This window comes from Spinacia oleracea, chromosome 6, assembly GCF_020520425.1.
Source record: "Spinacia oleracea cultivar Varoflay chromosome 6, BTI_SOV_V1, whole genome shotgun sequence".
Lineage (NCBI taxonomy): Eukaryota > Viridiplantae > Streptophyta > Magnoliopsida > Caryophyllales > Amaranthaceae > Spinacia > Spinacia oleracea.
The window spans coordinates 79,356,356-79,369,245 of record NC_079492.1 but is presented as its reverse complement, the minus strand read 5'-3'; positions in this window follow the sequence as shown (position 1 = coordinate 79,369,245).

Sequence of the window (12,890 nt, the reverse complement as noted above, 5' to 3'; positions counted from 1 at the left end):
TTTACTGCATTTTTGCATTTATCGTAACTTTTTCTCGTCTTGCGTATATTTTAGTCGTTTTTGCTCTATACGTGCCTTTTTTGCGCATTCTCATTGCGTAAGAGTCGTTTTGAGTATTAACGTGTTAATAATGATTCATTATGCTTGTCGACTAGTTATATGTTTTGCGATTTGTAAAAAATGTAAAACGAATTATTATTTTGATTTTCGAATTTCAATAATATGCTTTATTTCTCTATGCAGCGACTTTTATTTGAGTGTCCAGCAGTGCAGCCCAATAACAGCAGCCTCACGAGTAACACAAACAGCCACGCTGCACTTGAACAACTGTGCACTTGGCTTTGTTGCAGCTAGCAAGCAGTTGTGCACTAGGCTTTGTTGCAGCCAGCAAGCAGCTGTGCACTTGGCCTTGTTGCAGCCAGCAACACTCGAGCTACCTCACGAACAACAGCGCAAGCGGTACATCGCAGCTATGCACGAGCAAGAAGAATAGCAGCATCACAGAACAGCCGTAGCTGCCACTCAAGAACAGCAATGCACTTGCCTTTGCAGCAACCCCATGTGCCCTCCAATTAGCTCCCTTGCAGCAACCTTGCAGCATCCTAAGAACAGCAACAATGAGCAAGCATAATAGCAGCGACACGCAAACAGAGCAACAACAACAGCTTAGCAATAGCACGGCAGAACAACTTAGCAAGCAGCGCGCAACAGAACAGCTCCTGCAGTGTTGTGCGATCGAACAGCTAGGCTGTGTGGTCGCACAGACCTGCTGTGCGGTCGTTTAACAGTGCTCGAGCGTACAAACTGCCATTTGAAAATTCAGAAGTTTCTGTTTTGTTGTGCGACAGAACATGATTTGCTGTGCGACCGAACAGCCTTTGTGCGATAGAACACACCCTTTGTGCGACCGAACAAGGCTGCGCGGAGATGGTTTAAATACAGAAATACGCAGCTTTGTTTAGAGAATTAGTTTTTACGTAGTTTTGATATTTTAGGATTAGCTTAGAATTCTAGAGAGAGAATTAGATTAGGGCTTAGATTAGTGGTTAGGATTAGGATTCTTAGCTTCAAATTCTTAATTCTCAGTTGATTCAAACTCTAAAATTCAGATTTCTTTTCTCTTTCATTTGAGTTTTGTTCTTCAAGTTTGATGCAATTTCAACAATTCAATGTATAATTCTACTTTTCTTTTTGATTTGTTCTTTCATTCTTTAATTGCTTCATTAATTTTGTTTATGCTTTGATTTCATTGTTGAACTCTAGAATTAGTTTCATATTTTGAATGTTCTTGATTTTCCCCCCAATTTTGATATTTGAATTTTCTGATTTTTGTTGATTCAATTAGTTTCCTTAATTCAATTAGTTTCATGATTAGGATTAATTTTAGTTTAATTTTGATGTTAATCATGCTAATTGAGTAGTTCATAGTCTAGAGATTTAGGTTGAAGTCTTGGGAATGAATTTGGGAAATTATAGGGAAATTCATGTTGATGTTGTGATTAAATTTGAGTTGATGATAGGATGTCCATGACTAATTAAGTAGTAGTTGCAAATGCTAATTGATTGGAATGCATAGTTTAGGTTTGGCAAGACATTGTGAACCTCTTTTATGCAAGTGAATAATAGGTCTTATATGCAAGTGGTCTAGTTTAGGATTATGCGAAAGCTTTTCCATTAATTAGATGCTTCGCATGTTCCATGCGAGAGGTGGCGAGCACGTCATTAGTTTCTATTCCCATATGCATCAAGTCTTTGCATAATCATTGTGTTTCGACCTTGTTCTTCCCTTAATTCAATTTCCATTGCCAATTCTCGAAATCTCTAGAATTTCTTTACTTGTTTGTATTTCGTGCTTTTCTTGCTTTCATTAGATTAATTCAAAAACTCATTTTCCATTCGAACTAGCTTTTGAACACATTAGATTGAAAAGTCAAACATATTCATTCTCTTAGGACGATCCCAATGCTTGCCACTATAGTCAATATAGCCGGTTAGTTAGGAGTTTTATAAATTTTGTTTGGTTAGGTGGTGTTCGCATAACGACGCGAAAATCGCCTTATCAACATTCCAACTTTGCAATCCATTCTGGATACTTGGCTTCTCGAATAAACCCGGCCTCTAGTTGCTTAGAGACTTCTTCTTGATTTTTGAGGGAAACATCTGGTTTCATGCGACGGAGTTTCTTCTTGATGGGCTTTCAACCTGGAATGAGGGGAATTTTATGCTAACCGATGTTTGGATCAACCCCTGGCATATCATGATAGGACCATGAGAAGACGTCTATGTACTCTGAAAGTAGCTTGATAAGATCATCCCGCTCTGCTTGAGATAGAGTCAAACCAATCTGAACTAGTTTTGGATCACTGTTGTTAGAAAGGTTAACTTTTTCCGATTCCTCAATTATGGGCTTCCTGTTTTCATGATTTCTGATAGCTTTTAAGATTTCAAGGTCAGTTTCTTGTGCAGCAAAGTTGTTTGGATTAGGAACGTGTTTTGAATTTAGACTTGAAGAGTAGGAGGAAATTGAAGTATTATTGAAATTAGCAATCATTACATCGACAACTTTAACTTGAAGTTCGGCCTTTAGAGGCTCTTGATGTTAGGTTATGATACATATGAATAAACATAAATCATGCGGAAAAACCATAAAGCCAGGAAACATATTATTTACACATAATCATTTAGCATAATTCAGATGCATACACTTTGTAGCGTGCACTCCCTAGCTGCGCCCGAACCTAACAAGAACAAGTCTTTAGAACTCCAAGTGTCGTCCCTCCGTAGATAGTCCACAGCACGTCCGGATCCGCCTTAAGCTTGACCAACTAGAATCGCCCTTAAGGTTACTTGGATTTTCGGCTATTTTGGGTTGCAAGTGTTTGGCTGATTTTTGCTTAAAAATCTTACCTTTGAATACTTTAAAATCATCTGTTAAATATGTGACCCTAGGCCCTTATTTATAGAGTTTACGGAAAGGAATTATAATCCTACTAGGATATGGATTTATTAATTAGAACCCTAATAGAACTCTAAATAATAAATTTAATCTTTAAGGATTAGGATTTAATCAATGCACGAATTCCGATAGGATTAGGATTCGTTACGAACACGAGCACATGCACACGCATGCACGCCCGTACGCAGGCCTTGCGGCCCACGCCGAGCGCACAGCGCATGCGGCCTCGCAGCCCATAAGCTTCGTGCGCGCCTGCCAGTGCTTGGTTGGGGCTGGCCTTGCGCTGGGCCTGGTCGAGCACTTGGCGTGTGGCTTGTCGGGCGTTGGCCTAGCCTCGTGCTGGGCCTTCGTCTAGCAAGCCTCGTCCGATGCTAATTCGTACGATACGCTTTCCGATTAAATTCCCGATTCCGGAATTCATTTCCGATACGAACAATATTTAATATTTCCGATTCCGGAATTAATTTCCGTTTCGAACAAATATATATTTAATATTTCCGTTTCGAACAAATATTTAATATTTCCGTTTCCGAAATTTTTTTCCGATTCCGATAATATTTCCGATTCTGACAATATTTCCGTTTCCGGCAATATTTCTGATTCCGGCAATATTTTCATTTCCATTAATATTTTCCGATACGTACCATGTTTCCGTTTCCGGCAACATCTACGACTTGGATAATATTTATATTTCCGATACGATCCATATTTCCGTTTCCGGCAATATCATCGTTTCCGGAGTATTCATTTGCTTGCCTTTGACGATCTTAGCTCCCACTGAAACCAAGATCCGTCGATTCCGAATATCCATAGATGGAGTATTTAATGCCATTAAATACTTGATCCGTTTACGTACTTCTCTCCGTCTCTTTTTATTCTTTACGTTTTCCTTTTTGGGTGTTCCAAAATGTTCTTTACATTTCCTTTTATATTATCACATAAATGAATTAATATGTTATCAAAATTTGTGTCCAATTATTATTTTAACCAATTAAATCTATTCGGTCATTTAATATCTCACACTTTTCCATAATGACATTAACTTTTTTCATTTTTCCAATATCAGAATTTTGATAAGAGTGAAAACATTATAAATAAACGTAATTTTTCTCGTTTACATAAAAAATTTAGAAGATCTCAATGCACATTAATTAGTCGTTAAAACGCGTGCAAAATACCAAACGTAAAAAACAAAAAGAGACGGAGGGAGTATTTGTGTGACCCTACGGGTTCAGTCAAGAGTAAGCTGTGGATTAATATTATTAATTCCACTTGAACTGAAGCGGCCTCTAGCTAGGCATTTAGCTCACTTGATCTCACTGAATTATTAACTTGTTAAGTAATACTGAACCGCATTTATTAGACTTAACATTATATGCATACTTGGACCAAGGGCATTATTTCCTTCACTTGATTGATGCAAGACTCTATCCCTAGACTCTTAGACTCATCACTAGACTCAGATCCAGACTCATCCTCTGACTCGGACTCGCTCATCATAGATCCTTCGCCCACACTAATCTTGAACATTTTGCCGTTTGGAGCAGTGATCTTGAGGGAATTCCGCCAGCCATTGACCATCTTCTCACTAGGAGCAATGAGTTTAGACGGGTCAAAATCTTTGATTGGAGTGATCATTTGAACCATAGTATCTTCAGAAATGACTGGTGCTACTTCTTGGCCGAACAAGAGACCAAAAGCTGAAGAATCAAAGCATTCTGGGTAACCTTGCTTTGTACCGGAGGTGCATCTTCGAGAAAGTGATAGTTTTGAAAGATTTCGAACCCAGGGTAGAGGACCCCTTTTGAAGTATCATAGAAAGGCTCTGGAAAGTCGAAGTATAGATCATCCTCTCCTTCTTTTATGAATTTCCCATTGTGTGTGCGCTGATGGGGAGGTATTTTGAATTGGTCATTACCAGCTCGACGGGCCCTTAACTTAGCCTCTTGTTGCTTGTTTTCATGCTTAGTTGGTTTGTATCCCAGACCACAGAAGTTAGTCTGACCTTGGGTCTTGAAAGGAGATTCGGTAGGTGGTGGCAGAGTAGTGCCCAGGAAGCGCCCACGCTTGATCATTATATGCCTTGCCATGGGATTCATTTTGGACTCGATGGCTCCTACTTCAGCACTGAGCCCCCAAAGGTCTTCGTCATTGTCATCATGCTCTATTAATATCAGAGCTTTGTCGGCTATCTTAGTTCTTGGAAGGGATGCATTCAAAGTAATGATGTTTCCTTGGACCTCCATTAAAACTTTCTGATGAAGTGTAGATGGTACAACTTTAAGGTCATGGATCCACGGTCTCCCCAATAGGATATTGAAGCTTGCTTTGACGTTGAGCACTTGAAACCTCACTTTGCATTCAATTGGGCCTGTTCGGAGTAGAAGTGTGAGAGTCCCCATTTCTTCCCGACGAGTGTTGTCGTAGGCGCAAACGCCCTGGGAGGAGCTAGAAAAGTCACTAGGAGTGAAGCCCAAATTGTCAGCAGTGCGAAGAGGACACACATTGATGGCTGACCCATTGTCCACTAGAGTCATGGGGATAATTTTGTTTTTTTTATTCAACAGTCAAATAGAGTGCCTTGTTATGGCTTGCCCCCTCGGGCGGGAGGTCTTCATTTGTAAAGGTAATCCCTTCTTTCAGATTTGTTAGTAGCCCAATCAGCTCATCAAGAGTAACTTCCGGCGTGAGATTCAGCTTGACGAGGAAATTGATTAGAGCAATGCGGTGCTCAACAGAGGAAGCCATGAGTTGCCAGATATTGACCTCTACTTTTGCACGCTTCAATTTTTTGATCAAGGGATTACCCTCAGTGGGTGGAGGGACATTAGTTGTTGGTGTTGTCCTGTTGACTGACTCTTGAATTCGACCAGATCGAGTCATGACCTGAACACTGTTTTCTGCCTTAGTGTCCAAGTACCAATTGGCGTTCACAATTTCTTGAAACTCATCATCAGAGATGTTCTTCATAGTGGGATCATGGTATAGGTCTTCATCATCACTGGCCCATATCCCACAAATGTCTTCTGGAGGTAATCCAGTAACAAATCCAGACTCTAAATTTTCGTCGGGCTGCACAAGGTCAAGTGAGGGCCTCTGGTTATGAAATATTTCCTCTACTTCGAAGGGACCCACATCATTGAAAAGATTTTCTTGATTATCTTCGAGAGCCCTTATGCGAGCCTCAGCTTCCTCAACACGATCATAGAGCTCAGCTACAGCCGCTGCCAATGAAGTCATCTTGAAGTGTACTTTGAGAGAACGAGTCCGGGGACCTATTTAGCACATGACTTGGATTTAGAACTTGGACTACCCGACACATGGTATGATATGCATGCAATGAATGAGACCTAGACTTGACTCTAAGTACCACTCCAAAGATTTGGGATTTTGGATTTTGTATTTGTATCAGGGGTTTGCGACCCGTTTCAAAGGAGTTTCAACCTATTGGGATTTGTATAAGAATTTGTACTTGTATCGGGACTTACAACCGGTTGGAAATATTTTTGAAAGGAGCTTCATTCATTTGTGGAGGCTTCCTCCTTGTACCATTTCTAAAGACTTGCAACCTAGCATTAGAACTCGGAATATCGAAAGAGAGTTTTGACCCATTGGATTTTGGATATTTCAAGGGAGTTTCGACCCAACATAGAGTATGGAATATTTTAGGGGAATTTCAACCCGATGGAAATGTAGAAATTTAATTTGTATAATTTCAAGGGACTTTCAACCCGGGAATAGAGTTCGGAAGGAAAATTGTATTTTGTACTATTTCAAGGGGATTTGAACCCGTCAATAGAACTTGGAATATTTTACGAGAGTTTCAACCCATTGGAACTTGGAATATTTGAAGGGAATTTCAACCCAAAATAGAGTTTGGAGTATTTTAGGGGAGTTTCTGAAGGAAATAATGCCCTTGGTCCAAGTATGCATATAATGTAAGTCTAATAAATGCGGTTCAGTATTAATTAACAAGTTAATAATTCAGTTAGATCAAGTGAGCTGAATGCCTAGCTAGAGGCTGCTTCAGTTCAAGTGGAATTAATAATATTAATCCACAGCTTACTCTTGACTGAACCCGTAGGGTCACACAAATAGTACGTAAACGGATCAAGTATTTAATGGTATTAAATACTCCATCTATGGATATTCGGAATCGACGGATCTTGGTTTTAGTGGGAGCTAAGATCGTCAAAGGCAAGAAAATGAATACTCCAGAAACGATGATATTGCCGGAAACGGAAATATGGATCGTATCAAAGGCAAGAAAATGAATACTCCAGAAACGATGATATTTTCGGAATCGGAAATATTGCCGGAAACGGAAATATTGTCAGAATCGGAAATATTATCGGAATCGGAAAATAATTCCGGAAACGGAAATATTAAATATTTGTTCGAAACGGAAATTAATTCCGGAATCGGAAATATTAAATATTGTTCGTGTCGGAAATGAATTCCGGAATCGGGAATTTAATCGGAAAGCGTATCGTACGAATTAGCATCGGACGAGACTTGCTAGACGAAGGCCCAACACGAGGCTAGGCCAACGCCCAGCAAGCCACACGCCAAGTGCTCGACCAGGCCCAGCGCAAGGCCAGGCCCAGCCAAGCCCTGGAAGGCGCGCATGAAGCTCATGGGCTGCGAGGCCACATGCGCTGTGCGCTCAGCGTGGGCCGCAAGGCCTACGTACGGGCGTGCATGCGTGTGCGTGTGCTCGTGTTCGTAACGAATCCTAATCCTATCGGAATTCGTGCATTGACTAAATCCTAATCCTAAAAGATTAAATTTATTATTTAGAGTTCTATTAGGATTCTAATTAATAAATCCATATCCTAGTAGGATTATAATTCCTTTCCATAAACTCTATAAATAAGGGCCTAGGGTCACATATTTAACAGATGATTTTGAAGTATTCAAAGGTAAGATTTTTAAGCAAAAATCAGCCAAACACTTGCAACCCAAAATAGCCGAAAATCCTAAGTAACCTTAAGGGCGATTCTAGTTGGTCAAGCTTAAGGCGGATCCGGACGTGCTGTGCACTATCTACGGAGGGACGACACTTGGAGTCCTAAAGAATTGTTCTTGTTCGGTTCGGGCGCAGCTAATGAGGGCACGCTACAAATTGTATGCATTTGAATTGTGCTAAATGATTATGTGTAAATAATATGTTTCCTGGCTTTATGGTTTTTCCGCATGATTTATGTCTATTCATATGTATCATAACCTAACATTAGTATCACGAGCCTCTTATTATTTTTATAATCTAAATTGCATGAACATGGTTAAATTTTACAAATTTGCAAAGAATTAAAGGGTGATTAATTTTCGTAATTAATTGCAAATTGCGTTTATTTAATTATATGTACACAGTTTTTCGGCAGTTTTTCGGCAGTTTCTTCGTTACTCATCCAAATCGAGTGATTTTTGTGTCAATTCCGCATGTAAAAGGCATTCTAAAATTTTGACAAACAGAGTATTTTTCGGCTGAACCCAGAATTCCCAAATTCGAAGCCTAACTATGACTTTTCGGAGGTTTTAGTTTTTCGAACGCAAAAGTTTGTAAATTTAAGATGTTAAATTAATAATTTGCGATTCTTGTTGATAAATCTTGAGTTTTTGATTGACCAACTGTATATGTTTAACAATTATGAATGCCTAGACTTGTTAATTATACAACCTAATTTGTAATTATGATTAATTTGTTGAAATTCGAATAATTTAGAATTGATTTGTTTTTCATAATTAATTATTAATTTAATTAGGTATCCATGATTAAAATCCACTATAAAAATTGTTAATTTATGTTAAATTTTTAATTTTTATGACCTAGATTTGAATCCATGTTAATCGGAAATTAATTGATTAATAAATTTTCGATTTTTCGCCCTAAAATTATGAAATTAATATGTTTTATTAATTTGTCATTAATTTTAAATTAAAAATTGTAAATTTTTATGAAAACGCCCATAAATGTTGCACGCACAAAACAATGGAAGCTACGTGTTACCCTTAAGGGGTGTTGTATAGTGCGGGCACGCGACCCGTGCGGTACGAATGCAGCGAGCAGCATAGCATGGCGCGCGTGCGAAGCAAAGGTGCTAGCCGTGTGTGCTATGCAATGGGCGTGGGCGAGGGCAAGGCAAGCGAGCAGTCGCGTGTGGGCAGCAAGCGAGCTGCGCCACAGCGCACACTGCCTCGCGCATGCAAGCAAAGCTCCGGCAGCGAGCGATGGCTCGCGTGCAAGCGAGCGGTGCCTTGCGAGGGTGAGCAGCAGCAGACACGACACATCACAGAGGCTGCGCGCATCGTGGCCAGCGATGGCTGCGTGTGCGTGTGGCCTATGGCTGAGCGTTGCGTGGTGATGTACGTACCTTGTGCAGCGACCAATCGTGCACACGATGGGGCTTGGGCGCAAGCCCAAGTGCTCGTCGTGTTACGATTAAATCGTTTTAAATTTTAATTTGAGATTTTCAGTTCGAGTAATTTTAATTAATTTTAAAATTAATAATTTAAATATTTTTCTTGGATTTTAATTTTGAATATTATAATTATTATAAATTTTAATTTATTCTAATTATTTTACTAAAATTAAAAACCTTGAATTAATTTAAATTCGACTGAAAATAAATTAAATAAGTGGATTCAACGATAAATTTATATGAGCTTTAAATTTTAATTAAATTTGTATGTTTCCGGTTAGACTAGAAATACATTTTTATGTTTAAAATTAGTAAAGCATATAAATTTATTGGTTTAAGTGGGAGCAATTTTAGTCATAAACTCTTGATTAGGTCTACAAATCCTTTAAGGTTAAACAACTTGATTAGAATTAATAAGGACTGAATAATTGGTAGATTATTGGTGTCCTTAATTAATTGCTGCAAATATTTATGTGATGCATACAATGTGTTTTAACTAACCAATTATGTGGGTCATTCATGATAATGAATGGATGAATGGTATATATTGTATATGTACTGTTTTGCAGGTTATGAAGTGACTAGTATGGCCCAAATAGGATAGAAAATATGGTCTGCGTACCATTAATTTGAATATAATTGGTCTAAAGCACCAAATTTATTTTTCAATTCAAATATGGTATGCGTACCATCAATTGTTGTAATTAGTTTAATCATAGCTTATCCTATTTGAAAAAAATGGCGCCTTCCACGGTGAAATTCAAGACGGAGTTTCCAAACCATTTTCAAGACGGACTTTGAAGTTAAAGCTTCAAGATGAAGTCGGGACATACTAGATCACATTTATCTTATGCATGCTTTAAGTTATTTATTGCTTTTAAATATGTCTTAAATATGCATGAGATCGAAGCTTGATTATGTTGCATGATTAAGGATTTTAGTTCACTTAAAATCTAACCAACATAGTAAGAGCCTTAAGTTCCAAACTTAAAAATTGAGTTAAAATGTGCCATGCCAAAATAACACTTACTTGGATATCCTTTACATCGATCTTAGTAATAGTTTTCCGCCATAGCGAGGTGTTACTTATCGATACTAATGGGGTAAGGTACAAAAATAATTGTGAGTACATGTTAGTTTTGGTGAAACTCAACGATATAAGTAAGGAGTCCTTTCATGTCGTGGAAAAATCGATAGGTTTACCTAATAAGTTCTTAGACGTACCTATCAACCAAGAGTAGTTTCTAGACTATTAGCAAAAGGCTTTTTCTTACCTAAAAGATTTAAGAATTGAGTCTAAATACATAATGTGCTTAATTCTTCAATGGGTTTTAGGATCTTGGAATCATTTTATTCACACCTGCCGGAACACATAACTTGAATAAAATGCTTAATGAACATTGAATTATGCATGTATGCTAGAATTTAAGTTTATTAAGAGAAACTGTGAATGACTATTTATTTGTTTATTCTTTTTCAATTGTAGTTTTAATTATGGCAAACAACAATTCATTCAACATTCGATCAATTCTCGAAAAAGAAGAAGTTGAGCGGGAAAAACTTCCTTGACTGGCAAAGGAACTTGCAAATAGTTCTTATGCAGGAAGAAAAGGAGTATGTCCTGGAAGAGGCGATGCCCGAAGCCGCAGGCCAAGGGGTCACTCAGGCAGCCCTCAATCGTTGGATTGATGCCAACAAGGATGTGAAATGTCTAATGCTTGCAACCATGAGTGCAGATCTACAGAAAACGTTCATCAACTCAGATGCTTTCACGATCATCAGTGAGTTAAAGAACATGTTCCAAGATATGGCTCGGGTCAAAAGATTCGAGACTCATAGGCAAATTCTTGAGACCAAGCTTAAGAAAGGCGAGCCCGTAAGTCCACGTGTTCTCAAAATGATTGGACTCATTAATATGAGTCGGCTGGATCAGCAGTTCTCTCAGGAAATGGCTGTAGACACCATCCTCCATTCTCTTCATAACGGGTATGATCAGTTCAAGCTGAACTACAGTATGAATAGTCTGGACAAAACACTCACTGAGCTTCACGGTATGCTGAAGACCGCTGAAAAGACGCTCAAAAGTGATAAGCAAGATGTGCTTATGGTGCGTGGGGGCAAGTTCAAGAAATCTGGAAAGAAGAGGAATGCTAAGAAAGGTGGCAAGAAGGCCAAACCAACTAAGCAAACTGGCGCCAAGTCTGAAAAGAGGAAGGTCAGTCAACCCACTTCTGAATCCGAATGCTTCTACTGCAAGAAAAGGGGCATTGGAAGAGAGATTGCTTGAAGCTAAAGGAAGATCAGAATAACGGAACAGTCGTTCCATCTTCAGGTATTTTCATTATAGACTGTATACTTGCTAATTCAACTTCTTGGGTATTAAATACAGGTTGTGGCTCACACTTATGTTCCAATTCACAGGGACTAAGAAGAAGTAGAAAGTTAAGCAAGGGTAAAGTCGACCTACGAGTGGGAAATGGAGCACGGATTGCTGCATTAGCTGTAGGAACTTATTATTTGTCGTTGCCCTCTGGGCTAGTTTTGGAACTGGAAGAGTGTTTCCATGTTCCCAGTCTTACTAAAAACATCATTTCTGTTTCTTGCTTAGGTGCTAAGGGATTTTCCTTTTTAATAAAAGACAATAGTTGTTTGTTTTATTTTAAAGAGATGTTTTATGGATCTGCTAGATTAGTCAATGGACTTTATTTATTAGATCACGACAAACAAGTTTATAACATAAATACCAAAAAGGCCAAAAAGGATGATTCAGATCTCACCTATCTGTGGCATTATCGATTAGGCCATATTAACTTGAAACGCATGGAAAGACTTCAAAAGGAAGGAATTCTAGAACCATTTGACTTAGAGGATTATGGTAAATGCGAATCATGTTTACTTGGCAAAATGACAAAGCAACCTTTCTCTAAAGTTGGAGAAAGAGCAAATGAACTATTGGGTTTAATCCATACAGATGTATGTGGACCAATTAGTACAAATGCTAGAGGTGGTTTCAGCTACTTTATCACTTTCACTGATGACTTCAGTAGATATGGTTATGTCTACCTAATGAAGCATAAGTCTCTAGAGAATGCTCAAGATGACATTCAGGATGAAACTCAGAGATCTTTAGAAGTTTCTGGTGAGAATCATGGACAATCTAGAGATGTAACCCCGCGCAGATCGCAGAGATATAGATCTCAACCGGAAAGGTACTTAGGTATTTTGACGAACGAGAGCTATGACGTTCTATTACTTGAAAGTGATGAACCTGCGACTTACAAACAAGCTATGACGAGCCCTAGCTCCAAGCAATGGCAAGAAGCCATGCAATCTGAATTAGACTCCATGTCTGAAAACCAAGTTTGGGATTTGGTCGATTTGCCAGATGGCTACCAAGCCATTAGAAGAAAATGGGTTTTCAAACTGAAAAAGGACAAGGATGGGAAACTTGAAGTTTTCAAAGCTAGATTGGTTGCAAAAGGTTACATGCAAGTCCACGGTGTGGATTACGA